At 44.5% G+C, this 27,228-nt stretch overlaps 1 protein-coding gene across 1 annotated transcript in view; it reads left to right on the forward strand.

The window, feature by feature from the left end:
- The first annotated feature begins 1,266 nt into the window (after positions 1 to 1,266).
- Positions 1,267 to 27,228, forward strand: part of LRRC14 (leucine rich repeat containing 14) — a 166,953-nt gene continuing 140,991 nt past the window's right edge. The window contains exon 1 of the mRNA XM_078686624.1: positions 1,267 to 1,622. The gene's annotated coding sequence lies outside the window, so the exon portion shown is untranslated. The remainder of the gene's footprint in view (positions 1,623 to 27,228) is intronic.

Consider the following 27,228-nt stretch of genomic DNA (forward strand, 5'->3'; position numbering starts at 1 on the left):
GAAGGAAATCATTATCCATAGTCTCTAGAGGATAGAAGACCTATTCACCAACCTCATCCTCTATCTCAATACCATATGAGTAGTCATCATCAGTATCAGAGCTGCATTCTCTTCAGGTCGTGTGGGACGCCTATATCACTTGCGGCAACATGCTCGCCCCTTCTAATTGTGCTACTATGGACACCACAGTCATTTGTAGCACTCAGGCTGCCCAAGGAGTGCTCCTCACTTGTGAGGTGTTTCGTTTTTTCAGTTGCCTTACTTCTCTTCCTAACTAATATAGGGGTCTCTTCCTCTGAAAAGGAGAAAAAATCTTCCTGAGATGGTAAATCGCTTTTAGCAAAAACCACTTCCACCGCCTCTTTCAGGGAAGATTTGAATTACCTGTCAAAAAATCTTTTTATAGTGTCTTCACTGAAGGGAGGATTAGGATACCCTGGATATTGCTCTCAGACATTGTCACACAATACTTCGATAAAGAATTAACAAAAAAGCTTTAACTTGGTATCATCCTTGCCCTTGTAGTTATTTTCCTCCCTTTTTTTTGAGGGTTAAGTATCAATTATAAGAAGGTGACCTAAAAATTTTCGGCCTCAATAGTCACATCACAGGCCCTGCCAGATCCCTGTTATTCTATGCAATATTAATGGCCAGGAGGCAAATCTGCAAATATTGGATAGCCCCAGCCCCCCTCCCCCAAAAACATTCAGACTGGTTAAACTCATTATATGAAGTATCTAAGACAGACCGCTCTAGATCTTGCAGCAAGAACAACATTTCATATTGGGACCTGTTGATCCAGTGGACTAACCGTTATTTTTTTCGGGGGGGTTTTCGTTTTTTTTCTCGGTGTGTCCTATGATTATGCCTTTTTGGATACTCCTTGGATCACTTCAGGTCTTTCCGGGCTATTGACAATGTCCATTAGGTTCTCAGGGACCTAGCTGGAGTAAATCTAACCAACCCCCCTCTTCTTTTCTCAACAGGGATACAACATTCTGGCCTGATAACGTACCCTTACTCGTTGAAGGAACCGAACGACTCCAAGACACCTCAGGTCACCAAGTAAAGCTACAATAAGGCAGAAAGTTCAAGGTGGTTGAAGGCGAATGAGGACAAAAAAAAAAGAAGGTGACTTATACGCTCCCTACCGGTTCACAGCCGTAAGACTGGAACCATTAGCAGGAGCTAGCATTGCTATGCCAACACGGTACATACGCTGAGCACGTCTTAACAAAAGGCCCAACCCAAAGGGAGATGGCCGCTGTGATGCCAAGTCCTCCTTCCACTTCTTTGGGAACTCAGCGGAAGCGAACACGGCTGGTGAAGGAAGACGAGAGGGCGCCTGATGCCTTCTGATTGCGCACTGTTCCCATAATGCGGGAGTGCTTTTTTCCAGCCTGAAAACTTTAGCCCGCGCGGCTTGAAGAAAAACTACCAGGAGGCCGCGGGCATTGCCCCAGACCTCCAGAGCAATTTGGAAGAAAGAAGAGGCGCAGCCCTGAAGTGAACTGTCCTCCAAATCACGCTCTGCGATATTGGAAAGCTAAATAATTACCTAAGAAAAGGAAACCGAACCATAAAGTAGAAGGAGTAATTGACATTGACAGCGACTCACCTGAGTAAGTAAGGGTGTGTCCAATCTGCAAATGTTATAAATAGGTTTAATAAACCTTACAAGTTAAAGGATTAACAAAGCCATAGTTACCTAACTGTGCAGGAAATAAGAGGAAGATGCATAGTGACAGGGAGTTATATATTTTATTGAATATTATAAGATGAAATGTTTTATTTATGATGTAGTTTATGTTCTTTAAAGGGCTGCATGTTGGTGCCGCAAAGAAAAGGTTATTATATAATGGTAACCTCCAGTCTTGTAACAGAATCCTGAAAAATACTGGCAGTGTCAGTAACAATCTACAGTACACTGATATGGGCCCAACCAACCAGCACACTGCTTTCTACATCCAGGGAAATAGGAAGGGCGGACTTATGGCTAGCCTGTGTATTTTATAGTAATGTCAATTCCCTTATCACCCTCACTAATGCTAATACCATAACACTCAGTGGTCGGCAGCCAATTGTAGCTTATACAGGCTGTGTAAAAACCCCTTCTTCTACTAATCCTCTTTCACTCACATATGACTTATCTACAACATGTCCTGTCCCTCCCCCAGTACCGTACCAGCCCATAAAGTAGGAATCACTAACTGAACATGCATGGAATAATAGGCGATCTGCCACATAATGCCAATCTAGTCCACCAATGCAGGTCCCAACTAGTTACATACCATAACCACTACTTTATATCTCACAAAGTCAATCCGATATGGGATGATAACAAAGTCAATCTAAGCAGATCTTCCCACCATTTCTCACTTCAATCACATGTGCTCAGGACCATAAATCTTTAAACAAAATATCAGATTGAGCACCCCCGGGAAGTAACCAGCTGAATCGATCATGATCATAAGAAATACTATATAGAGAGTGCAGATCTGTTAAAAGCTGCCAGCTTACTAAAACCATTTACTGCTCGTCTGTCTGTCACTCTTCATCCACCACACTGCTAACCAATGCCTCCCATAACATGATAACCACGCATTTGTGGTCATCATGCCCGACTGTTCAGGCTGGACGTAATTCGTTCCGGATCTTCTGCTGTCCAGTGTACCTGTGACTTTCTGTAAGCCACAATGTCTCCACACACTGCATATGTGGTAGGCAAGCACCCTTGAGAACCTGCCTCCTTCTCCGGGGGAGAATCCAAAGGTGTAATAAAACCTTCTTGCTTGAGCAGTGAATTGAAGAAAACCAGGAATCCGATTGTGGAGTTCTCCAGAAACAAGGAATCCGAATCAGCAAATGGAAAGAGTGAGGACAGAAGCGAAGGAACACCGCTTTGTTACAACGCATTGTCCAACCATACTTAGGCCTTTAAATAGAAAAAGAACAGGAAAGGAAATTACATCAAACTCCACATTACAGGAATTATGCATATGGACAATCAGGGAGGAACAGTCATGATGGAAAGAGGAAAGAAAAAGAGAGCAAAAACTGAAGTGGACTAGCTGCGTAGTTGCCTCAAAAGTAAGCTTGAGACCCTAGGGCGGGGGGTTGCCATTTTGGAGTTTAAGAGAGAAGGAGGAGCAGCAGCCAGTTGCACAAGAGGAGACTAGCCCACGTAAGAGACTCTGCCATCATGCAGCTGGGGCCTTCGTACATTATTTTCTGAGACTTGGGCATGCCGGGACCCCGCAAAGTACTGCTGTTTTCAGGAGCCCAGGTGGCCAAGAAGCCACAGATGCAACAATGACATGGAAACCCTCTCCACCTAGGTTTAAAAACAAATACTGCACCATTTATACTACACACCATTCACGGTGTAAGCAAGCACTATAGTGCCCACACAGGAGTAGCATGCTGTTATAATAAAAAAAATTAAATGCTCTCATATGTCCAAGAGAAGCTTTCTTTCTTTAATTGAAGAACAGACATCTCAGTAAATTTGCTGAGGTAAGACAGTCAACTGAATTAATAGTTCTTTTTCCCTGGCAGGACTTATCCAACATTTTAAAAGAGAACACAGCCAAGTGCATGCCATGTTGAGGACTGGGACGGGGAGGCGGAATTTGAAAATACCAACTTATATATGTAAAATGGAAGTGAGGTTAATAAAACATTATACAGCACATCTTCATCTGATGGAGAATCAAAGAATTAGTTCATTTCAGTTCAATATAATCAAGTGGGAAATGGCAAAACATTAGGCGAGTGGAAGATTATTTCACAAAATCATTTTGCCCGCTAGGTGGATGGGAGATTCTCTGGGCTTTCCCTCCTTCCGTCACCAAGTTGTGATTAAGTATATTATGCTCCATTGTGGTACCAGGCCTCCCCATGACAAATCCCTTCTACCCAGACTCTAATACTGAACATTCTCTAATGGTACTACATTATGCAAGGGTTTAGCTATTTTGTATGATTCATTGTATCTAGATCATTTATTGATGTTGTGTTCTGGTCTTTGGACTTGTATTGCATCACCCACCTTCCACTTATGGTTTCTAACCCTGTAGAGTATATCATGTTTTTTCTGTTTTCACTTTGATGTTCTCTGACTTTTTAAACAATGTTTTCTCTGTCAATTACTATTCCCATATCATGGTACAACCAGGATTGAGATAATTTGGTACCTGGTTCTCTAACTCTGCGGGGTACAACAGTCTGTGTCAGAATGAGGGGTTGTACGATCTGCCCATGTCATGTTAAGCAGAGATTTCCACCCTTGTAAACCATTTACTCTAGCCCTTTGGATACATTATTTTACCATCCAGTTTACTCTTTTAACCATCCCTTTAAACCTGAGTCAATGCAAAGCACTTCGATGGTGAGTCATTTTCATCTCTTTGAAAAGTTCTTAACTCTCGATAATAAATCTCTTTTTTTTCTACATGACATCGGCTCCAGTTTCACACGTCTTCCATTCTTCTCTATCAATTCCTTCAGTTGTGATATTGATGACCTAATGTCCATCTGTGTACTTTGCTCTCTCATCACCAGCTATAGGAAGTGGTAGGTGACATAAAAAGTAGGCAACTGTATTTTATAGACCAGATAAATAATACATGACAAAATTACAGCCCTTTAAGCCTAGGATCCACTTGGAAAATTCTTGAAGTGGTATGTGGTAAATACTTTGGTGGTAAATGCATGAATCAGCTTAAAAAGCTCTTAAGAAAAAGAGAAATGCCTCCTTTAGGAAAATCAAACGCTCTAAATCAAACTTCTTTAGCCCCGAGCTAGACCAAGCAAAGAACCGACCGAGGAAATTGTTTGAGCTAATCAAAACACAATCCAAGGAACAGCCCAAACAATCACATAGCTCACTGCTCGATACACCATCCTGTGAAGCCTTCTCAGCCTTCTTTACCCTAAAGACCGACAACATCAGGATGGATCTCCTAAAAGACCTTAGCCTTTACTCTAGTCCACACAGCATAACACCCACTGAAACAAAAAACAATGCCGCATGGTCCTCATTTGACACCTACTCAGAAGAAACAATTGGCAAACTGCCCAGTACACTGAAACCTTCTAATCACCTCACAGACCCTCTTCCAGCTAACGCTGTAAAAGACTTTATCCCTCTGCTCCTCCCACTGTGGACCAAAATTGTTAACAGCTCACTTCAACAAGGAATCATCCCTGACTCCCTCAAAGTGGGTCAAGTCACTCCTATTATCAAGAAACCAACAGCGGACCCCACGGACATGAACAACTACCGTCCTATTACCAATATCCCCACCCTGGCCAAACTGTTGGAAAAATGCGTACAACTCCAGCTAACAAAATACATTGAAAAGTTTGACCTCCTCAATCTTCATCAATCAGGCTTCCGATCAGGTCACAGCACAGAGACAGCTATGACACACATAATTGATGACGCCCTCCAAATCCTAGATCAGAATGATCCCTGCCTCCTCATCCTACTTGATCTATCCTCAGTATTTGACACTGTCAAACACGATAACTTACTCGAGCAGTTAAATACCAGAATGAGTCTATCAGGGACCGTTCTCAAGTGGTTTACCTCCTTTCTGCATAATAGATCACAGAAATTCAAGAGCAACAACTTGATGTCCTCACCTATGCCTGTTACATTAGGCGTCCCACAAGGCTCTTCCCTATCCCCAACATTGTTCAACCTATTCATGGAGCCTCTCTCCACCCTGTTACAAGCATCCAATGTACACTTTCATATGTATGCTGACGACACCCAGCTCTATCTCAAATTAAAATCCCCCGAAGACATCAATTTGCTGAATTCAACGCTCAGAAACACCCAAACATGGCTGGCCGAAAATCACCTCAAACTTAATGCTCTGAAAACTGAGTTCCTTCTGATCACACCTCCCGTAATCTCTACCATACAAACCTGGCTTAAAAACCTAACTGCACTCAACATCCAACCTACCATCGTAGACTCCGCGAAATCCCTTGGCATAACCCTGGACACCAACCTCAATATGCAACACCATATCAGCAAGGCAATAAAGGGAGCTAACTTCCAAATAAATACTCTGAGGAAACTTAAACCTTTCCTCCCAGCTAAAGACTTCCAAACTGCAGTACAAGCCCTAGTCATTCCTCGGATAGACTACGGAAGCGTCGCCCTCTGCGGACTACCCCTATCAACAACCGCACCCCTAAAAGCCTCACTGAACTCTGCTGCGAGACTCATCACTGGATCAAAGAAACGCTCCCATATCTCCCCTGACTTGAGATCCCTGAACTGGCTGCCTTTCGAAGCCAGAATCCATTTGAAAATCGCCTGTATGACTCACAGTGCTGTACACCATAACTCACCCAGCTGACCATCTCAGGTGGCTCAAGAAACACTAGAAGCACAAAAAATCTTCTTCTGAAACCTCGAAGATTTCGGAAGGAAAAAACTTATAAACGATCCTTTTCAGGAATGGCACCCAGGATCTGGAATTCACTCCCCCCAGAAACCAGACTTATCTCCTCCACTGCATTTTTCAAGAAGGAAGTAAAAGCTATCCTCATGGCTAAATTCACTTGAACATTGACCCTGGATATTTTTGCTTCTTGTATTATCTGTATCTGTTTGACTTAGTATGCTCCTCGTTGTAACTTCCCCCCCCTTTTTAGATGCCCTTTTATTTACCTTCATTTATTTTGTGATCAGAGACTTTGTTCAATACCTGCTTGTTTTTCTTATCCATTGCTTTTGTCTTCTGTAAAGCGCTCTGATATCTGCAAAGATCTTGTTCGCGCTGTATAAAACTCTCAAAATAAAATAAATAAATCAGTGATGTATGAGTCATACAAATTGTGAATTGCATACCCCAAAGAAACAATAAAAACAAATTCCCACACAGTAGCATGCAAGACCCTCACCTTCTCCCACTGAAAAGTTCTTCTCTACCCTTTTCAGGGAAATTGCTGTGAATGCCACTATGCATTCCTTGCTATTTTTTTTTGGGGGGAGTTTTATATAGCGCGAACTAGAACCGAACCGAATCAGTTATCAGAGCGCTTTACATAGCACCAGTTACGTTACATGAGGACACACTTTCATTTTTTTTTAGGCACGGGGAGATTAAGTGATTTGCCCAGAATCACAGGGGGTTTTTGGCATCGTTACCGAGACTCAAACCCAGATCCCCAGGTCCGAGGTCGAGCGCCTTAGCCGTTAGGCCAACCCCTCTCCCCTATTAACAACTTGAGTGAGTGTAGCTCCCAACTCTTTGGTGCTGGCATCTGTGGTGAGAATATTTTATTTTCTTAACACAAAATAATCCTCATAATTGGGTACCTTCTATTTCTTTACTTTAATTAGGTCAAAAGCTTTTTTACATTCCCCATTCCAATAAAACTGTGTACTTTTTGTTGTTGTTAGAATTGTTCTAAAGGGAGCTACAATATCAGCAAAGTTATTTATAGTTCTAGACTAATATTCTTCTAGACCAATGAATGACAAAAGTTCATCTTTATTGTCAGTAGCCGAGGGATGTCAAACTTGTGACCAAAACGGGGGCCCACATACCTTGCCTTTAGGTAATGGTAATTTAGATCATACAGTAGGCGATTCTTGGCAGAACACTCGCCCTAGGCAACATGGTTAGGGAACGCATAGTAGGAATACACTATGTACAGTACTTATATGCCAGCATATACAAACTGTTATAGCACAATGGTGGATTTTGTTAATTATTTACACTGTCTTTATATTGCAAATGACTTTTGTCTGCTTCTGTCTATTACTCATTGCAGCACATATGTTTTACACAAGAATCACGATGGTTCAATAAATATTGAAAACGCTCCTTCGCGTATTTCTGGTATATCTCTCTTAGTGAGCACGAGTGACTGAGCAAAGAAATTCTAAATCTATTACCACGATTCCTCTGGAGTCTGGGTTGTCATGGTCTGAGGTTTGCCCAATCCATTTGTTACCTTACTAGGTTATGGGGAACTTATGGTGGCACTGTGAGTTAGCAGGACTATAGGCCAACATATCCTGAGGGGGTGCACAGAATCAGTCTGGTAACATTCCAATGTTTATATTATCCAACAAACGAACAGTTCCTACTGAAAAATGGAAACTCTATGACTCTGTACCTCAGGCGCTTTCTGCTGGGAGGTGCCATGTTGGAGACGAGGCCGATCTCCCATTAGTGGCTGTAGTGCTTCACAAATAGGCTGTTTTTTAACAACAAGGTTAACCCCGTGGTAAGACCTGGGGTGCAATATATTGTTAAAGGAAACAATGGTCAAGGAGGCCTATCCGGTCCACTAGCAGCCTTGGCTGAGAATAATTAAGGGAGGAGTTGAATCAATGTACAACAATATATTTTGTCAAAACTCCACAAATAAATGAACTAGATGATGGAGTTTTTTGTTAGGATAGGTTAGCGAGATCATCTTCAGGACAAGAGCCTGTGAGCACTTACGATCCAGTAAGTGGAGGCACAACTAGTCCGGGTATTGATTAAGGCGTAGGGCACTCGCCGGGAATGTGACTCGTCCACAGGATGGGTTGGTGGAGCCTCAGTTGCTGAGGTAGACGCTGTGTTATTTCGAGGTAGTGGTAATAGCACTGCAAGACCGGCGTGTTCTGTGTCCTGCTTGGCGATCGCATCCAACCTGCACAGCACGATCAGCAGCAGTTCCGTTTCGGAAAAGCAACGGCGGTGTTCGTGGAGTGACTTGGGAGAATCTCGTGAGAGGCGGCCGGGGGGGGGCGGCGTACTCCGAGTCCTGCTGGCAATCAATCCCCAGCAGGACCCCCCCGGAACTGCCGCTGATCATGCTGTGCAGGTTGGATGCGATCGCCAACCTGAGATCAAAACGCCGTCGACTGTCCCAACAAAAAACTCCATCACCTAGTTCATTTATTTGTGGAGTTTTGACAAAATATATTGTTGTACAATGCGATGTTCTTTTTAATATGTCACCTATACACTTTCACCACACGCACTTTTTATTACTTCTGTGAGCACAATATGTCACAAAGCCAATATATGACATAGCAAGTTTATGGAGATAATAAATTTGCTGTTATACTTAAATTGTTTCTTTTGTCCATGCATTCTAAATAACGGAGTCCCTTCTGGACCCCTATTAGTAATATGTGTACATTGATTCAACTCTTCCCTTAATTATTCTCAGCCAAGGCTGCTAGAGGACCGGATAGGCCTCCTTGACCATTGTTTTCTTTAACAATATATCACAAATAGGCTGGGCTTTTATTTGAAGGTTCCACAGTCACTCCCAACAATGCAGGCGGAAGATCTACCTCCAACAACAAGGAAGTGGTGACAGCATATGCAGTTCATCATTGCGATGCCTCAGAAGTAGACAGCCACCCCTCTTTGGGGTCGATTCCGATTCGGGGAAAAAAACGTCCGTACGATTTGTATCCGGAGCCCTCTCCGTACGAATCGTACCCGTCCGTCCGAGTCGCCAAGTACGATCCGCATTCCATGAATCCGTCCGAATCGTCGCGATCCGTACGTATTGCAAGGCTGAAACCGTGAACCGTACGACTCGTACACATACCGTACGACTCGTACACATGCCGTACGACCCGACGAGTACGATCCGGACTGGGGTATGAGGACGCAATTCGTACGGTCCACGTCAGGTAAGGGCGAGTCGTACGGAAAAGCACACAAACATATACACACCGTACGGTCCGTACCCCCCATGATCGCAGGGGTACGCACCGTACCCCTGTGATCATGGGGTGTGCGAGCCGTACCCCCATTGTACGATGGGTGTACGAGCCGTACCCCCATTGTACGATCGGTGTACGTGCCGTACCCCATTGTACGATGGGTGTACGAGCCGTACCCCCGTTGTACGATCGGTGTACGAGCCCTACCCCATTGTACGGTTGGTGTACGAGCCGTACCCCCATTGTACGATCGGTGTAGGAGCCGTTCCCCATTGTACGATAGGTGTACGAGCCGTACCCCCATTGTACGATCGGTGTACGTGCCGTACCCCATTGTACGATGGGTGTACGAGCCGTACCCCCATTGTACTGTGGAAAAGTAAATTTTGCCATGTTGTATGTGCCTACGTGTTCCCCATCTTATGTTATATGTGCATGATCGATATGCATGTATCCCCCCCTGATCGATTAAAGACGCAATTACAGTTGTGTCCATTTCTCGTATGCCAGTTTCCAGTCCTCGTGAATACAACGAATATTAGGCCTATGTAAAGCTACGTTGCCACGTTTTATAGTGTGCACGTTAATTCATTGAATTGTCCCCGTTTCTAGGCCTCAAAAGGGGCCCGGACACCAGATTCAGCTCCTGTTTCCTGAACCCTCTCCGAGGAGCGATACAGCCCCCACCTGTATCCCTGACCCTTAGCTTACTTCTTGCCACGCAGTGCCCGGCTCGGCCTGGCTCTGCCTCCCAGTCTGCCAAGAGTATGTTATGTTTCTAGTTATCAGTCCAGCCCTCCTTCTCTGCATTCCTAAGCTACTGAGTCGCATCAATAGTTTCCGTCATGGTCTAGCCTTTATGTCTCCATGTAAGAGAAATACTGTATTAATATTCATAGAATATTCCTTACACACGCACTACATGTAGAATAATGCATGCACCAGTCTTAGTGTCTGTTAGCCTTTGCCCTGATAACTTTTGGATTCTATCAACATGTACTCTAAACACTAGATACCAGATATGCCTGGGTACATGTCGCTCTGACACTCCAGACTTTAGTCTCCTCTTCTAGCGCAGAAGTCATAGCCCCCAGTTCCTCCTGGTAATACGTCATTGCCCATTTACGCGCACCACTAGGTTAGAGGTCCCAGCTGCTCAGGTAGCCCCCTCCATGTTTCCGCCCCGTTTATGACATATTCTGTTACGTTTGCATCACATGTCTATGTATACGCCCTGTACACGCCTTCTTGTTACATCATTTTACCCTTATCTTTCGTGACTGTTACAAACCACGCCCACTGCATTGAATGTAATGTATTTGTCTAACTATAAATGTTGTGCACTGTTATTAAAAGCTAGCCAATTCCCGATTCCTGCCCCCGGCAGCTGCCATCCTATTCCCGTACAGGCTGTCCTGTTCCTGTCCTTTATGCCTGATTAAAGCCTGTCAACTTCAGCTACCTCGAATCTTGACTCTTATTTATTGAGCTACCTGTTTATTGATTATAGTCAAAAATAGATCCGGTAATTAATTATTTATTTACCACAGTACGATCGGTGTACGAGCCGTACACCGATCGTACGATGGGGGTACGGCTCGTACACCCATCGTACAATGGGGTACGGCACGTACACCGATTGTACAATGGGGGTACGGCTCGTACACCCCGTGATCGCAGGGGTACGGTGTGTACCCCTGCGATCATGGGGGGTACGAGCCGTACCCGGGGGGGCTGTTCCATACCTGTTTCGGCGCGAACTCTGCTTTTACGGCTGTTTTCAGCTCCCGTAGAAAAAGGGTCGTACGGAGTGTCGTCAACACGGATCGTACTTCCTGGTTCGGAAATGGCTGCCAATTTACGTACGGACATGGCGTACAGCGTCGGCCGGAGTGAATCCGTATGTACTTTTTATTTGTACGGTGTTTGGTATGAGTCGTACGGAGTGGCGCTTTGGGTTAGGATCGTACTTGCTAGTTCGTACGGGGACGTTGTAGGTGTACGATTTGTACGGGAAAAAGGCTCCGTACAGCTAATCGGAGCGCTTTTTACCGGATCGGAATCGACCCCTTTGTGTAGGCAGGGTTACAAAAATGTTAGTGCTCCACCATATCAAATGTCAGGGACCATAAAGTGCTATGGGACTGATCAGATTTCAAAATAATAGCACGGTGAACAAATCAAGTACATTCAATTATATGTTAAGCACATTACGCTCCACAGAAAGGACAAAGGAGTATTTAGTTTCAAACCATGAAAGTTTATTAAACATTAATAGAAAACTGAAAGTCGTGAAACTGCAGTAAATAATCAAACTGTATATGCATCAAATGATTGTAAGTCAGATTAAATCAAAATCTCAATATTATAAAAGTTTTAACGTTGGAGGACAAACCAACATAAGGTCGCCTCAAAAGAATAACAGCAAAGGGAACCGGCAAAGATCATCTCTATCGGGCATGTGCACCAGTATCTGAACTATTTCTACGAGAACCCACTTAATTAAATACATAATGGCGCCCGAATAGGGACTTGCCCTTTCCCCACGTGCCGGAGAAGCCACGCAGGCCCCCTGATCCTCTGCAGCCGTGACGGAACTCTACTGCGCACCAGCAGATATTTCTGCTTCAAGTATCCCTCAGGCCCACGGAGGAGACGGAGGTTGCGGTCCAGCGTCCAGACGAGGCGGTGGAGGAACGCGGCGAGTCCCGACCAGAGCCCAAGCCGAGAGTCCAAGGTCCGAGGTATCCGGAGGCCCACCTGTAACTGAAGTCCGAAGTTCGTCTGTCCGTCGTCGTAGCAGTCCAGTCCGAGGCCTTCCGTTCTTGCTGCCCGGTGAGTACCGTTGCTGGGGTAGTATCTAGACAGGGTCAATTAATTTGTCTCTGGTCCGTGGGTTTGGGTACGCAGATCCAACACGAAGTGTTCACCTAGGTGGATGCGGGTCCTGACGTGTCTCTTTATGGGACCGGTAAGTTTCGTACTGTTTTAGCAGTACATCTAGTCAGTCTAGTAAGTTCTGTTCTCGAGAAATTCATGTGTTCTGTTCTCAGTATTCCAGGTAATATTCTGTCCGAACTGTTATTATAGATGTTATTTCATGTGTTTTCAATGTCGTGGTATGAGTGATTTGTTTTCAAGTTATTATTGTGTATTGTATGGTGACTCCAGCCTAAATTATGCCTTTGTTCTCGAAATTACGTCAGTTAAGAACTAGAAAAGGTCTGCTCGAGGAAGCAGTTCCTGTCCCGCCTAGGGACAGTCCAGGTCATTTTATGTATCATAAGCATGGCATAAGTGCCATATTATATCTAGACTTATGGGTCGAGTATACTAAAGATCTAGAAGAGAAATATAGATGGCCCGTATCAGGTACGTGGGATGCCGAGTGCATCATGCGAGTAGAAGAAGCATTATGGAAAAAGAAATCCAGACAGTCCCAGAAAGATGCCATCGAGTTATGGCGCAAAGAATCTCATAAAAGAACCGAAAAAGAAATCAGAAAAACAGAGTTAAGTAGAGAATCCTCAGGAAGAGCCCAAGAAAGGGAATTAATCGAAGTAGGTGAACGAGTTAGAGCCGAACAGTCAGACAGACAGAGAAATGCCCTTATTAAGGGTATGTATCCTCTTCTTGCCGAGGGCTTGCCAAAAGCAACCCCGGAAGCACCATGTAATTTTCCGCCGCCATTAGTTCCGATTAAGCTGCGTCACAAACCGACCGCAGCTGATATTTTTCTCTCGTCCTACTTGGACGACACAGTCCCAGAATATGCAAATCCTGCTCCGCCAGCTCCTGTAAATAATGTAATTCCTGTTCCTCCAGCCACCGGGGCACCTGTTACAGCACCTGTTACGGTACCCCCGGTCCAGCCCACAGTGTGGAAAAGTAAATTTTGCCATGTTCTGTGTCCCTACGCCTCATCCATCATATGTTATGTGTGCATGATCAATATGCATATGTTATTCCCCATTTCTGATTAAAGACGCAATTACAGTTGTGTCCACCTCTAGTATGTTAGTTTCCAGTCCTCGTGAATACTACGAATATCAGGCCTATGTAAGTAATGTTGCCACGTTTCTCAGTGTGCACGTTATTCAATTATAAAGTCTCCGTTTCCAGGCCTCAAAAGGGCCCGGACCACAGATTCAGCTCCTGTCTCCTGAAAGCCTCGCTGAGGAGTGATACAGCCCCCACCTGTATCCTCGACCCTTCACTTACTTCCTGCCTTGCAGTGCCCGGTGCACCCCGGCTCTGCCTCTGAGTCTGCCAAAAGTATGTTATAGTTCCTGCTATCAGTTCAGTCCTCCTCCTCTGCATTCCTAAGCTACTGAACTGCATCAATAGTTTCCGTCATTGTCTAGCCTTCTCGTCTCCACGTTAGAGAAATACTGTATTTAATGGTCATTTAGTATTCTTCACGCACTACATATAAAATAATGCATGGTCCAGTCTTAGAATCAAGTTAGCTTTTCCCCTCATGACTTCTAGTTTATATCAACATGTTCCCTAAACATTAGATACCAGATAGGGTTTAGGTACATGTCGCTCCGACCCTCCAGACTCTAGTCTCTGCTCTTAGCACAGAGTTCGTAGCCCCCAGCTTCTCCTAGTAACACGTCATTGTTAGTTTTCGCGCACCATTAGGTTAGAGGTCCCGGCTCCTTAGGTAGCCCCCTCCAATGTTTCCGCCCATTCATGACATATTCTGTTACGTTTTGCATCACATGTCTAAGTAAACTCCCAGTTACACCTCTTATTTCTGTTATCTCTCGCGACTGCTACGCGTCACGCCTTCTACTCCACCTACTGTTACGCCTACTGCAATGTAATGCTATGTGTTTGCGCTATGTATATAAGTCAATGTTTTGTTATTAAATGTTAGCGCGCTCATCCCAGATCAAGCCCCGGCAGCTGCTGGGCCCCAGTTGTCCTGCTGGGCCTTATTGTCCTATTCCCATGCAGGTTGTCCTGATCCTGTCCTTATGCTGTAATAAACCTGCAGAAACTCCTACTACCTCGAATCTTGACTCTTATTTATTGAGCTATCTGTTATGCTATAAGTCTAGTCAAAAATAGGGTATTATTTATTTACCACATAATGGCGCCTGAATAGGGACTTGCCCTTTCCCCACGTGTCGGTGAAGCCACGCCGACCCCCTGACCCTCTGCAGTCGTGACGGAACCATACCGTGCACTGGCAGATATTTCTGCTCCAAGTATCCCTCAGGCCCACGGAGGAGACGGAGGAGGCGGTCCAGCATCCGAACGAGACGGTGGAGGAACGCGGCGAGTCCCGACCAGAGCCCAAGCCGAGAGTCCAAGGTCCGAGGTATCCGGAGGCCCACCCGTAACTGAAGTCCGAAGTCCGAAGTTCGTCGTCGTAGTCCAGTCCCGTCCGAGGCCTTCCGTTCCGTGCTGCCCGGTGAGTACCATTGCTGGGGTAGTGTCTAGACAGGGTCAGTCTAAATTGATTCCTGGTCCGTGGGTTGGTGGTACCCAAGCCCACAAACGAAGTGTTCACCTAGGTGGATACGGGTCTTGATGCGTTCCTTTATGGGACCGGTATGTTCCGTACTGTTACAGCAGTGCATCCAGTAACTCTAGTCTGTTCCGTTCTCGAGAATTCTGTTCTGTTTCTGTTTTCAGTATTTTCAGGTAGTATTCTGTTCGAGCTGTTATGTTATGATATTGTTTAATGTATTTCCAATGTCGTGGTATGCCTGAATTGTTTTCCCAATTGTTATTGTTTTTCGTGTATTGTATTGTGTTCCGATTCAAGTTTAGAATGCCGCTCTTTTCCAAGTTACGTCAGTTAAAAACTAGAAAGGGTCTGCTGGAAGCAGCAGTTCCTGTTCCGCCTAGGGACAGTCCAGGTCACTTTATGTATCAGAAACATGGCATAAGCGCCATATTGTATCTAGATTTATGGGTAGAGTATACCAAACAGTTAGAAGAAAAGTATAGATGGCCCGTATCGGGTACATGGGATGCCGAATGTATCATGCGAGTAGAAGAAGCATTATGGAAAAAGAAAGCCAGACAGTCACAGAAAGATGCCATCGAGTTATGGCGTAAGGAAGCGCATAGAAGAACGGAAAAGGAAGTCAGAAAGTCAGAGTTAAGTAGAGAATCCCAAGAACGAGCCCAAGAAAGAGAATTAATCGAGATAGGTGAACAAGTCAAAGCCGAACAGTCAGACAGACAGAGGCATGCCCTTATTAAGGGTATGTATCCTCTTCTTGCCGAAGGCTTGCCAAAAGCGACCCCAGAGGCACCCAGTAATTTCCCGCCACCATTGGTTCCGACCAAGCTACGTCACAAACCGACCGCAGCTGATATTTTTATTTCGTCCTATTTGGACGACACAGTTCCAGAATATGCAAATCCAGTTCGCGCTCCACCTGTCCCTGTAAATCAGGCACTTCCCGTTCCTCCAGACACCGGAGTACCTGTTACGGTACCCCCGGGTCAGCCTGCCATACAAGTTCAGCCCACGTTACAATTACCGACCCTGCAAGCACGAAGAATGTCAGTCGACGATTCTAGTATAGGGGCCGCAGGAGGAGGTCCTCCTCAAACCCCGCCGCCACACAAGCGTTTATCAGCACTCGAATTACATGCTCAAGCATCACAGCGTACTCCTAAAAGTAATAAGTCTGTTACAGAAATCAGACAAGCCCTTGCCGAATGTGTCTATGACACAGTCCCAGGCGAGTATAATATGGTTTTATATTCCGTACGCGTAAGAAGGGTGACCGAGTATCTAGTCACCTTACCAAATATGAAAGAAGATCTAGACAGAATATATCGTTTCATCCGTACAGGGGATGATCCAGAAAGTATTGGCGAGATTATGTCTCAAAGGAAAGCCGAGATTCAGCTCATGATATTAAAGTTCCTGATCAATTGTCTAATAAGAGAACAAGATTACCCGTCTAAAGATCCCGCCGAAATGAGAATCCTAACAAGGTGGAGTGATAATATAGCCGAGGGTAAGCACAAGACCATTAGTGCTATGGAAAGTATGTACAAGAAAATTCGTAAAGAAATAATAAGGTTACACGAACAGCGTAAAGCAGCACAAGTAAGCGAGAAAGAAAGTATCTCTGATCCTGAAGAGGAAGACGAGAATCCCGCCAGAATAGCGTATGTAGGAAAATCCAGATTTCCAGATCGCCATTTACGTCCAGAACCTAAGTCTATTTTTCATCATCCAGCACCAGAACGAGGCTCTCTAGAACAAGTATTTCAAGCTACCGATCACATTCTGAAATCACGAGTCGGTTATAGCGAATTAAGTACCATGCACGAACAAGAACTAGCCCGATCAGCAGTCCGATGGATTACTGATTCTACCACTTTTCCAGACGAAATAGTGGCACAAATGTTTCTGAAACTGCCCCCAGCCGAGCAACGACTGGTGGGTATGTATATGATCCAGCACCTCATTACCCTGTATGAGGGTCAACATTCTGATCCAGGCCCGTTACATGATATCCTGAACGAGTTACTCCAGTACAGATGGAGAGGTCTAGGTACCGATTTAATTAGTGTCATTCTAGAACAGCGCCACAAGTATAGAACGTTCCTGAACCCGCATTTTGTTCATGTCTCACCCCCAGAAAGTAAACCATTCTACATAGACAGACAGAATCCGTTACGAGAAGTCCACCCAGTCCAAGGGGCGGGTGGCGTAATGCAACGAGTGTTTGTATACACTCCGATATCAAAGATGGAACTTCTTGAAATGAAGAAATTAATCCCCTGTCATGACAAAGATCCAGCAGGGTTCCATAGAGAATTAAAAGACATGCTCCGTATGGGAGAATACACTTACCCAGATATCATTAAAATGTTAAAGGTCCTGCTACCCGCAGGGGTGTATGAAAAGTTGAAGGAAAAAGAATGGGAGGTGGGAGAGAAAAAGATCGATTGGACAGCTCTAGAAGTTGAAGACAAGGCACGAGTACCAGGTACCGGTCTTGGAGATAAATGTAAAGAATTACCAGAATTATTGATTCAAGTTTTACCCAGATTATTGACAACTAGGAAAGAAGACTGGGATGCAATCTCAGCCTGTAAACAGAAACAAGATGAGGATATTAGTGATTTTTATTCTAGATTTGAGAAATGTTTCAGTATTAACAGTGGTCTCAAGACAAGTAGTGAGTCATACCCTCATCTTTTCGTTACCAAATTAGTCGAGAATTCAAGTCCACAAATTAAAAACCGAGTTTTGAAAGTCGAAAGCACCTGGCAAGCAAATACTCCGTCCCAGATGCTCCAGATGCTCCAGTATCACCAGAATAGAATCAGAGAAGAGCAAGAACACGAAAGAAAACGTATGAAAGACACGAAAATGAAAGTGCTAGTTGCACAATCTATTCCTCAAGACAGTCAGAAGAGGGGTCCGAATCAAGCCAGTCATCCTGCGGCTCCCGTTAAAGGGAACTGCAATTATTGTAAACAGCCAGGTCATTTTATAAACGAGTGTGCAGTTCTGAAACACAACATAGCTACTGGTAAGACTAAAGAAAGACCACGTCCGCCAAGACAAGAACAAGTTTCACAGACTCCTCAGTCACAGAATGCACCACAGACAGTTACAGTACCGCAGCCTATTGCTGCAACACAGCACGTTACATCGCAGATGTACCAGTATGCACAGTCCGAGTATCCAGAGTACCAGTCATATTCATGAAACAGCCTAGAGAGGGAGGTAGGCTTGCCTCTCATCGAGATACCTGTAGACCAAGAAGGTCCATATGTTCATAGTCAAGTATTAGGGAAAGACAGAAAGTTTTTGATCGATACAGGGGCAAGTAGGACCACAATTAGTCATGCCGAAGTTCCAGGGGCTCCGCTCTCAGGCTCAAGAAATGTTTCCCTTGGATTTTCAGGAAAACCCATAGTTAATGAGATATCAAAGCCAGTTACTCTAGAAGTAGGTCCATTGTCCCGTACTACTGATCTGTTACTTACTAAGTCATGTCCAGAAAATCTATTAGGCATTAAGACATTGAAAGAATTAGGTGCAGTTATTTGCTGTTCCCCAGAGGGAATACGTCTGTTCCTACGTGACTTTAAGGGTCACTATGTATTACGAGATTTTGATTCAAGATTGTCTAATGTTCCGCAGCATTTATGGGCGCAAGGTCCAACTGATGTAGGTTACATGCAAATCACACCCTATCGTGTGACTCTCAAACCAGGTGTAGTGTTACCACGAATCAGGCAGTACAGATTGCCACCTGAGGCTGTAGCAGCCTTATCCAAAATTATTGACGAGCTCATGGCTCAAGGAGTAGTTGTAGAAACCGACTCCAATGTGTGTAATTCTCCGATCATTCCAGTCATGAAACGTACTGATCCAAATGCACCCCCAGTATATCGATTAGTGATTGATTTACGAGAGCTTAACAAATGTATTATTCCTCAGTACCCAGTTGTCCCAGACATTTCTTCCCTGTTAACAGCCATTGATTCCGAAGCCATGTTTTTCACTGTTATTGACCTCAAGAATGCATTTTTTAGTGTTCCAATTCATCCAGACAGCCAGTTTCTTTTCGGATTTTGTTTAAATGGAAGGAGCTATATGTTTACACGCGCTCCTCAAGGTTTCACAGAAAGCCCTAGTATTTACAGTCAAGCACTCAAGAGACAACTAGACAACATTCACATGCCAACTGACACTGCCCTGCTCCAGTATGTCGATGATCTACTGATCACAGCCCGTTCTGAACGTGACTGCGAGCGTGCATCACTTACAGTTCTGTATTTTCTAGCCGAGATGGGGCACAAGGTGTCACCTTCGAAGCTTCAATTCTGTGTCCAGCAAGTGGTATACTTAGGACACTTGCTGTCCAAGAGGGGTAGGCAGTTGACACCCGACCGTATCCAGTTAATAGCGAGTCTTCCCCAGCCCAGAACCCAGAAGGAGGTACGTGCCTTTATCGGCCTTACTTCTTATTGTAGACAATGGATTCCCCAGTATGCATTCCTAGCCAAGCCACTGATACAGTTAACGACACAGGAGGCAGCCGTATCGACTGTCCTCCCTTGGACATCTGACCATACACTTAGTTTCAACGAGTTAAAGAAAGCCCTATGTCAAGCTCCAGTTCTAGCTACACCGAACTACAGTAAGCCTTTTACACTTTTCGTTACAGAACGCAAAGGTACAGCATTATCTGTTCTCACACAAGATCAAGCAGGTCAATACAAGCCCTGTGCTTATTTTTCGAGCACATTAGATCCAGTCGCCCAGGCGTTGCCTGCGTGCCTCAAGTCAGTTGCAGCCACAGCACTAGCTATCAGACAAAGTGATTCTATAGTTTTAGGACATTCCCTGACAGTACAGGGTCACATTCAGTAGAAGTTCTTTTAAACCGAACACAAACTCAGCACTTGACAATTGCACGTTTAACAGGTTATGAATTGACACTGTTCCAGCCACACATAGAAATTAGACGCTGCAACGTCCTGAATCCTGCTACACTGTTACCATCAGTTAGTTCAAATCCAGACACACATGATTGTGTGGAAGTAGTTAACATTACGACAAAGCCAAGACAAGACCTGACAGATATTCCGTTACCAGATCCTGACCTGACACTTTATGTGGATGGTTCATGTATGAGAACTAGTACAGGAGAACTAGTCGCCGCGTATGCAGTGACTACTGACACTGAAGTTATTGAAACACACCGTATTGATACTCTGTCCGCTCAAGCAGCAGAGCTAGTCGCTCTGACACAAGCCTGTATACATGCCAAGAACCTGAAGGTTAATGTTTACACAGATTCACGTTACGCATTCGGAGTTGTACACGACTTCGGAGTGCTCTGGCAGGAGAGAGGTTTTATGACTTCTCATGGAACCAAGATTCAGCATGGTCTCCTTATTCAAGCCCTGTTAGATGCCATACATTTACCGACATCTATTGCTATCATGAAGTGCAAAGCACATACGAAAGTCACAGACATTATTTCCCAAGGTAATGATTTAGCAGACCGCACAGCCAAGCTTACAGCACAGACTCCAGACATTCCAGTTAATCAGACACATATTCCAGATCTGACTACATGCATGACAGTTAAGGACCCTACTCAAGATGTCATAGATATCCAGTCACATGCTACTCCTGATGAAATCAAGAAATGGTCTGTACAAGGAGGGGTCCAGACAGATCAAGGATGGTTAACGAAGGGTAGAGCCACATGGTTTCTCCCCGATTCTATGGTTCAAGTCATTATCAATACCGCACATAGTCCAGCACATTTAGGAGAAAAAGCTATGTTAGACAGTATCCAGAACATTTGGTTCAACAAGCATTTACGAGCTGCAGCCAAGCAGAAAGTCCGTACCTGTATGATATGTTGTCAGTTTAATCCAGGTAAAAGTGTCCCGGTGGAACAAGGTGGTTTCCAGCCCCCTGACCACCCTTTTGAGGTCCTCCAGATGGATTATATTCAAATGGAGCGATGTCGAGGTTTCAAGTATGTCCTTGTAGTTGTATGCGCCTTGTCCAGATGGACAGAAGCATATCCAGTCCCAGATTACACAGCCGCGACCACTGCCAAGCAGTTGGTTCGTGAATTCTTCCCTAGATATGGACTCCCTAGAGTCGTATATTCTGATAACGGCCAGCCATTCTCATCTGAACTCATGAAACACGTTTCCCTGTTGTTAGGGTACCAGTGGAAGTTTCATTGTGTACGCCATCCAGAAGCAGCTGGACTAGTCGAAAGGCATAATCAGACTCTGAAAATCCGTATAGCAAAAGTCTGTAAAGACAAGGGTGTGGACTGGTTAGTAGCTTTGCCAGTCGCTCTGTTTTACATGCGTATGGTCGCACATTCCAGATCAGGTCTGTCCCCGTATGAGGTCGTTTTCGGCCGCCCCCCTAATATGTGGGGTACTCCTAGACCCCGAAGTATTACCGATGTTTCATGTAATATGCTGACAGATTACCTAGCTTCCTTGATGTCTGCCCTCAACTCATGTCGTTCACAGGTTGCTGCCGCATTTCCAGACAATACCGAGGTGGCACCGCACGAGATCGTTCCAGGCTCCCTTGTGATGATCAGAAATTTCGACAGATCAAGTCCGCTGGAACCACGTTGGAAAGAGCCACGTCAGGTCCTCTTGACCACCCGAACTGCCGTCAAGTTGGAAGGCAGGAAGGGGTGGGTCCACCTTTCTCATGTAAAACTTTTCAAAGGATCGAAATCAGTCTTCAAAAACATTTCCAAGAACATTTCCCAGGATTCGAAGGATTGCCAGAACATTGTCTTAAAGGACTGTCCCGCACAAGACATTATTACAACCCCTCCCTTGTTAGAGAAAACTCCGCAACAGGAGTATAAGTTAAAGCTCAGGTCTAATAAGTCAGCCAGTTTGATTGTATAAGTCCTCCCCTAGGTGAAACGGTTAGACTGTTTCTGACATGTATAAAATAGACCCCCATAGTGAGAGAGTCAGTCAAAGTTCAATCAAATGTATCGTTTTTCTGAGTTTCGTATTATTCATCAGCATAATGGCTTCCTGCACCAGCTATGCTTTCTATCTGTGTTTTTCAGTTCCTCATGTAAATATGTCTGCTCATGCTACAGTAGAGCACACGTTTAGTGATCTGCCTCCTCACGAATATTCATACCGCCTCGCTATGCGTAATAACACATTTATCCGTATGTTACATTATTCACACCAGACCAGCAATGCCACTAATTGTTGGGTGTGTGGTCGACTCCCCCCTTTCCAGACACCGAAGGGAGTTCTGCCACTCTTTCCTTATCCATTCTCACACAATGGTTCGTGTGGAGCATGGTCCACGTTAACGTCATCCTCAACAGATATGTCTTTTCTTAACAGTACATGTTTCCCAGACAAGCAAGGTCTCCCCCACAGAACAGGTTTAGATTTAGAAAATGAAGTATATAATTTAGGAAATTATTCGTCGAATTTCATGGTTCTGAATGTTCAGTCTGATACTACTCCAGACTCACCCGCTATTTCAGTACTACCAGTCAAAGGCGAATTATGTGTCCGTAGTTATGGTTCTGTACATATAGGTCATAGTGAATGTACTACTGTTATCCAGTATAGTGACAGTGGGAAATCTATTTTCAAAGCTTCACGTCATTCTTATTTTATTTGTGGTCAAACTGCATATGTCCGTCTGCCCCTCGATTGGGAGGGAACCTGTTATATTGCTTTCCTACTGCCACCTGTTTTTCTAGCCCCACCTGACTATCATAGGAATTCTTTCTTAGTACACACTAGACACAAGAGAAATCTCCCGATTGTCGATTATACTGAAACCGCCGCAGAGCAATTCATTGATATAGATAAAGGTGTTTTCCCTTATTTAGGCACAGTTGTAAACAGTAAGCTAATTCGTAGGTTAACAAGAACCCTTGAAGCAGTAGTAGATGAGACTGCCTCCGCTCTAGGTAATTTAACTGAAGAGCAATCCTTTATGAGAATTGTCGTTTTACAGAATCGTCTCGTCCTTGACGTCATACTGGCCGATAGGGGCGGGGCCTGTAGAGTTCTCGGATCCAGTTGTTGTATTTTCATTCCAAATAACGCGCCGTCTGTTTATTCAGCTATAACCAGACTCCATAAAATTGCCCATCTGTTACACCAAGATCCAGGCACCTGGACATGGTCCGGTTGGTTCTGGAATATAATTTCCGCATTGGAAAGTCCTGCCCTTTTTAGGTATTGCAGTAGCGATCATATTTAGCTGCTGCCTCTGTATACAATGTGGCCCTGCGATTTGCAGCATGTGTGCTACCTCTTGTATTCCCCGTCCCAAGCCCTGTTCTAAATCCCGTTCCAAGACAATTCGAGACGAGCAAATGGTACTGTATGAAATGATAGACGGTATCATGAATATTGATGTTTCCTGATGGAAACGTAGTGACAAGGAGGGAATGTGGAAAAGTAAATTTTGCCATGTTCTGTGTCCCTACGCCTCATCCATCATATGTTATGTGTGCATGATCAATATGCATATGTTATTCCCCATTTCTGATTAAAGACGCAATTACAGTTGTGTCCACCTCTAGTATGTTAGTTTCCAGTCCTCGTGAATACTACGAATATCAGGCCTATGTAAGTAATGTTGCCACGTTTCTCAGTGTGCACGTTATTCAATTATAAAGTCTCCGTTTCCAGGCCTCAAAAGGGCCCGGACCACAGATTCAGCTCCTGTCTCCTGAAAGCCTCGCTGAGGAGTGATACAGCCCCCACCTGTATCCTCGACCCTTCACTTACTTCCTGCCTTGCAGTGCCCGGTGCACCCCGGCTCTGCCTCTGAGTCTGCCAAAAGTATGTTATAGTTCCTGCTATCAGTTCAGTCCTCCTCCTCTGCATTCCTAAGCTACTGAACTGCATCAATAGTTTCCGTCATTGTCTAGCCTTCTCGTCTCCACGTTAGAGAAATACTGTATTTAATGGTCATTTAGTATTCTTCACGCACTACATATAAAATAATGCATGGTCCAGTCTTAGAATCAAGTTAGCTTTTCCCCTCATGACTTCTAGTTTATATCAACATGTTCCCTAAACATTAGATACCAGATAGGGTTTAGGTACATGTCGCTCCGACCCTCCAGACTCTAGTCTCTGCTCTTAGCACAGAGTTCGTAGCCCCCAGCTTCTCCTAGTAACACGTCATTGTTAGTTTTCGCGCACCATTAGGTTAGAGGTCCCGGCTCCTTAGGTAGCCCCCTCCAATGTTTCCGCCCATTCATGACATATTCTGTTACGTTTTGCATCACATGTCTAAGTAAACTCCCAGTTACACCTCTTATTTCTGTTATCTCTCGCGACTGCTACGCGTCACGCCTTCTACTCCACCTACTGTTACGCCTACTGCAATGTAATGCTATGTGTTTGCGCTATGTATATAAGTCAATGTTTTGTTATTAAATGTTAGCGCGCTCATCCCAGATCAAGCCCCGGCAGCTGCTGGGCCCCAGTTGTCCTGCTGGGCCTTATTGTCCTATTTCCATGCAGGTTGTCCTGATCCTGTCCTTATGCTGTAATAAACCTGCAGAAACTCCTACTACCTCGAATCTTGACTCTTATTTATTGAGCTATCTGTTATGCTATAAGTCTAGTCAAAAATAGGGTATTATTTATTTACCACAACAGTACAAGTTCCCGCTACATCAGTCACTCTGCAGTACCCGTCGACGATTCCAGTTTAGGAGCCGCGGGGGGAGATCCTCCTCGTACCCCGCCCCAACACAAACGTGTAACGTTACTCGAGTTACATGAACGTGCGTTACAGCGTACGCCCAAACAGCAGTCCGTTGCAGATATCAAACGAGCTCTTACTGAATGCCGTTGTGATCCAGTCCCAGGGGATGATAATATGGTCATATATTCATTGCGTGTAAGACGGGTGACCGAGTATTTGGACACCCTACCGAATATGAAAGAAGATCTAGACAGAATATATCGTTTCATCCGTACAGGAACGGACCCAGAAAGTATTGGCGAAGCCATGTCTCAAAGGAAAGCTGAGACCCAGCTCATGCTTTTAAAGTTTCTAATTAATTGTTTAATAAGGGAACAAGATTATCCGACTAAAGATCCGACCGAAATGAAAGTCCTGACAAGGTGGAGTGATAATATAGCCGAGGGAAGACACAGGACACTCAGTTGTATAGAGAGTATGTACAAGAAAATTCGTAAGGAAATAATAAGGTTACACGAGAAACGCAAAGCAGCACAAGTAAGCGAGAAAGAAGACGACTCTGATACTGAAGAGGTAAACGACGAGAATCCCACCAGAATAGCGTATGTAGGTAGAACTAGACTTCCCGACCGACATTCACGTCTAGAAAACAAGAAAGTTTTCCCTCCTCCAACAGCAGAACAAGGTTCTCTTGAACAAGTATTTCAAGCCACCGATCACATTCTGAAATCACGAATCGGTTATAGTGAACTTAGTACCATGCATCAACAAGAACTAGCCCGATCAGCAGTCCGATGGGCTACTGATTCTACCACTTTTCCAGACGAAATAGTGGCACAAATGTTTCTGAAACTGCCCCCAGCCGAGCAGCGACTGGTGGGTATGTATATGATCCAGCACCTCATCACACTGTATGAGGGTCAACATTCTGATCCAGGTCCGTTACATGATGTTCTGAACGAGTTACTCCAGTATAGATGGAAAGGTCTAGGTACCGATTTAGTTAGTGTCATTCTAGAACAGCGCCACAAATATAGAACGTTTTTGAATCCGCATTTTGTTCATGTCTCACCTCCAGAAAGTAAATCATTTTACATAGACAGACAGCATCCGTTACGAGAAGTACATCCAGTTAGGACAGCGGGTGGTGAAATGCAACGAGTATTTGTTTACACCCCTATCACAAAGATGGAACTCTTAGAGATGAAGAAATTAATTCCCTGTCACGACAAAGATCCAGCAGGGTTCCATCGAGAATTAAAAGACATGCTCCGTATGGGAGAATACACGTATCCAGATATCATTAAAATGTTAAAGGTCCTGTTGCCCGCAGGGGTATATGAAAAACTCAAGGAAAAAGAATGGGAGGTGGGAGAGAAAAAGATTGATTGGACAGCCCTAGAGGCTGAAGATAAAATACGAGTACCAGGTACCGGTCTTGGGGACAGATGTAAAGAATTGCCCGAGTTATTGATACAAGTTTTGCCAAGGTTACTAGCCACGAAAAAGGAAGATTGGGATGCAATCTCAGCATGTAAACAGAAACTAGACGAAGACACTAGTGATTTTTATTCTAGATTTGAAAAATGTTTTATTATTAACAGTGGTTTGAAGACAAGTAGCGAGTCGTACCCTCATCTTTTTGTTACCAAACTAGTCGAGAATTCAAGTCCACAAGTTAAAAATCGAGTTTTGAAAGTCGAAAGTACCTGGCAAGCTAGTACCCCATCACAGATGCTTCAGATGCTCCAGTATCACCAGAACAGAATCAGGGAAGAGCAAGAACACGAAAGGAGACGTATGAAAGACACGAAAATGAAAGTATTAGTTGCACAATCTGTTCCACAAGACAGTCAGAAGAGGGGTCCGAATCAAGCCAGTCATCCTGCAGCTCCTGTTAAAGGGACTTGCAATTATTGTAAACAGCCAGGTCATTTTATAAACGAGTGTGCAGTTCTGAAACACAACATAGCCACTGGTAAGACTAAAGAAAGACCACGTCCGCCTAGACAAGAACAAGTTTTACAAACTTCTCAGTCACCACAGAATGCACAACAGACAGTTCCAGCACCGCAGCCTATCGCTGCAACACAGCATGTTACACAGCAGATGTACCAGTATGCCCAGTCAGAGTATCCAGAGTATCAACAGTATTCATGAAACAGCCTAGAGAGGGAGGTAGGCTTGCCTCTCATCGAGATACCTGTAGATCAAGAGGGTCCCTATGTACACAGTCAAGTATTAGGGAGAGACAGAAAGTTTCTGATTGATACAGGGGCAAGTAGGACTACTATCAGTCATGACG

Source organism: Lissotriton helveticus, chromosome 4_1, assembly GCF_964261635.1.
Source record: "Lissotriton helveticus chromosome 4_1, aLisHel1.1, whole genome shotgun sequence".
Taxonomy (NCBI): domain Eukaryota; kingdom Metazoa; phylum Chordata; class Amphibia; order Caudata; family Salamandridae; genus Lissotriton; species Lissotriton helveticus.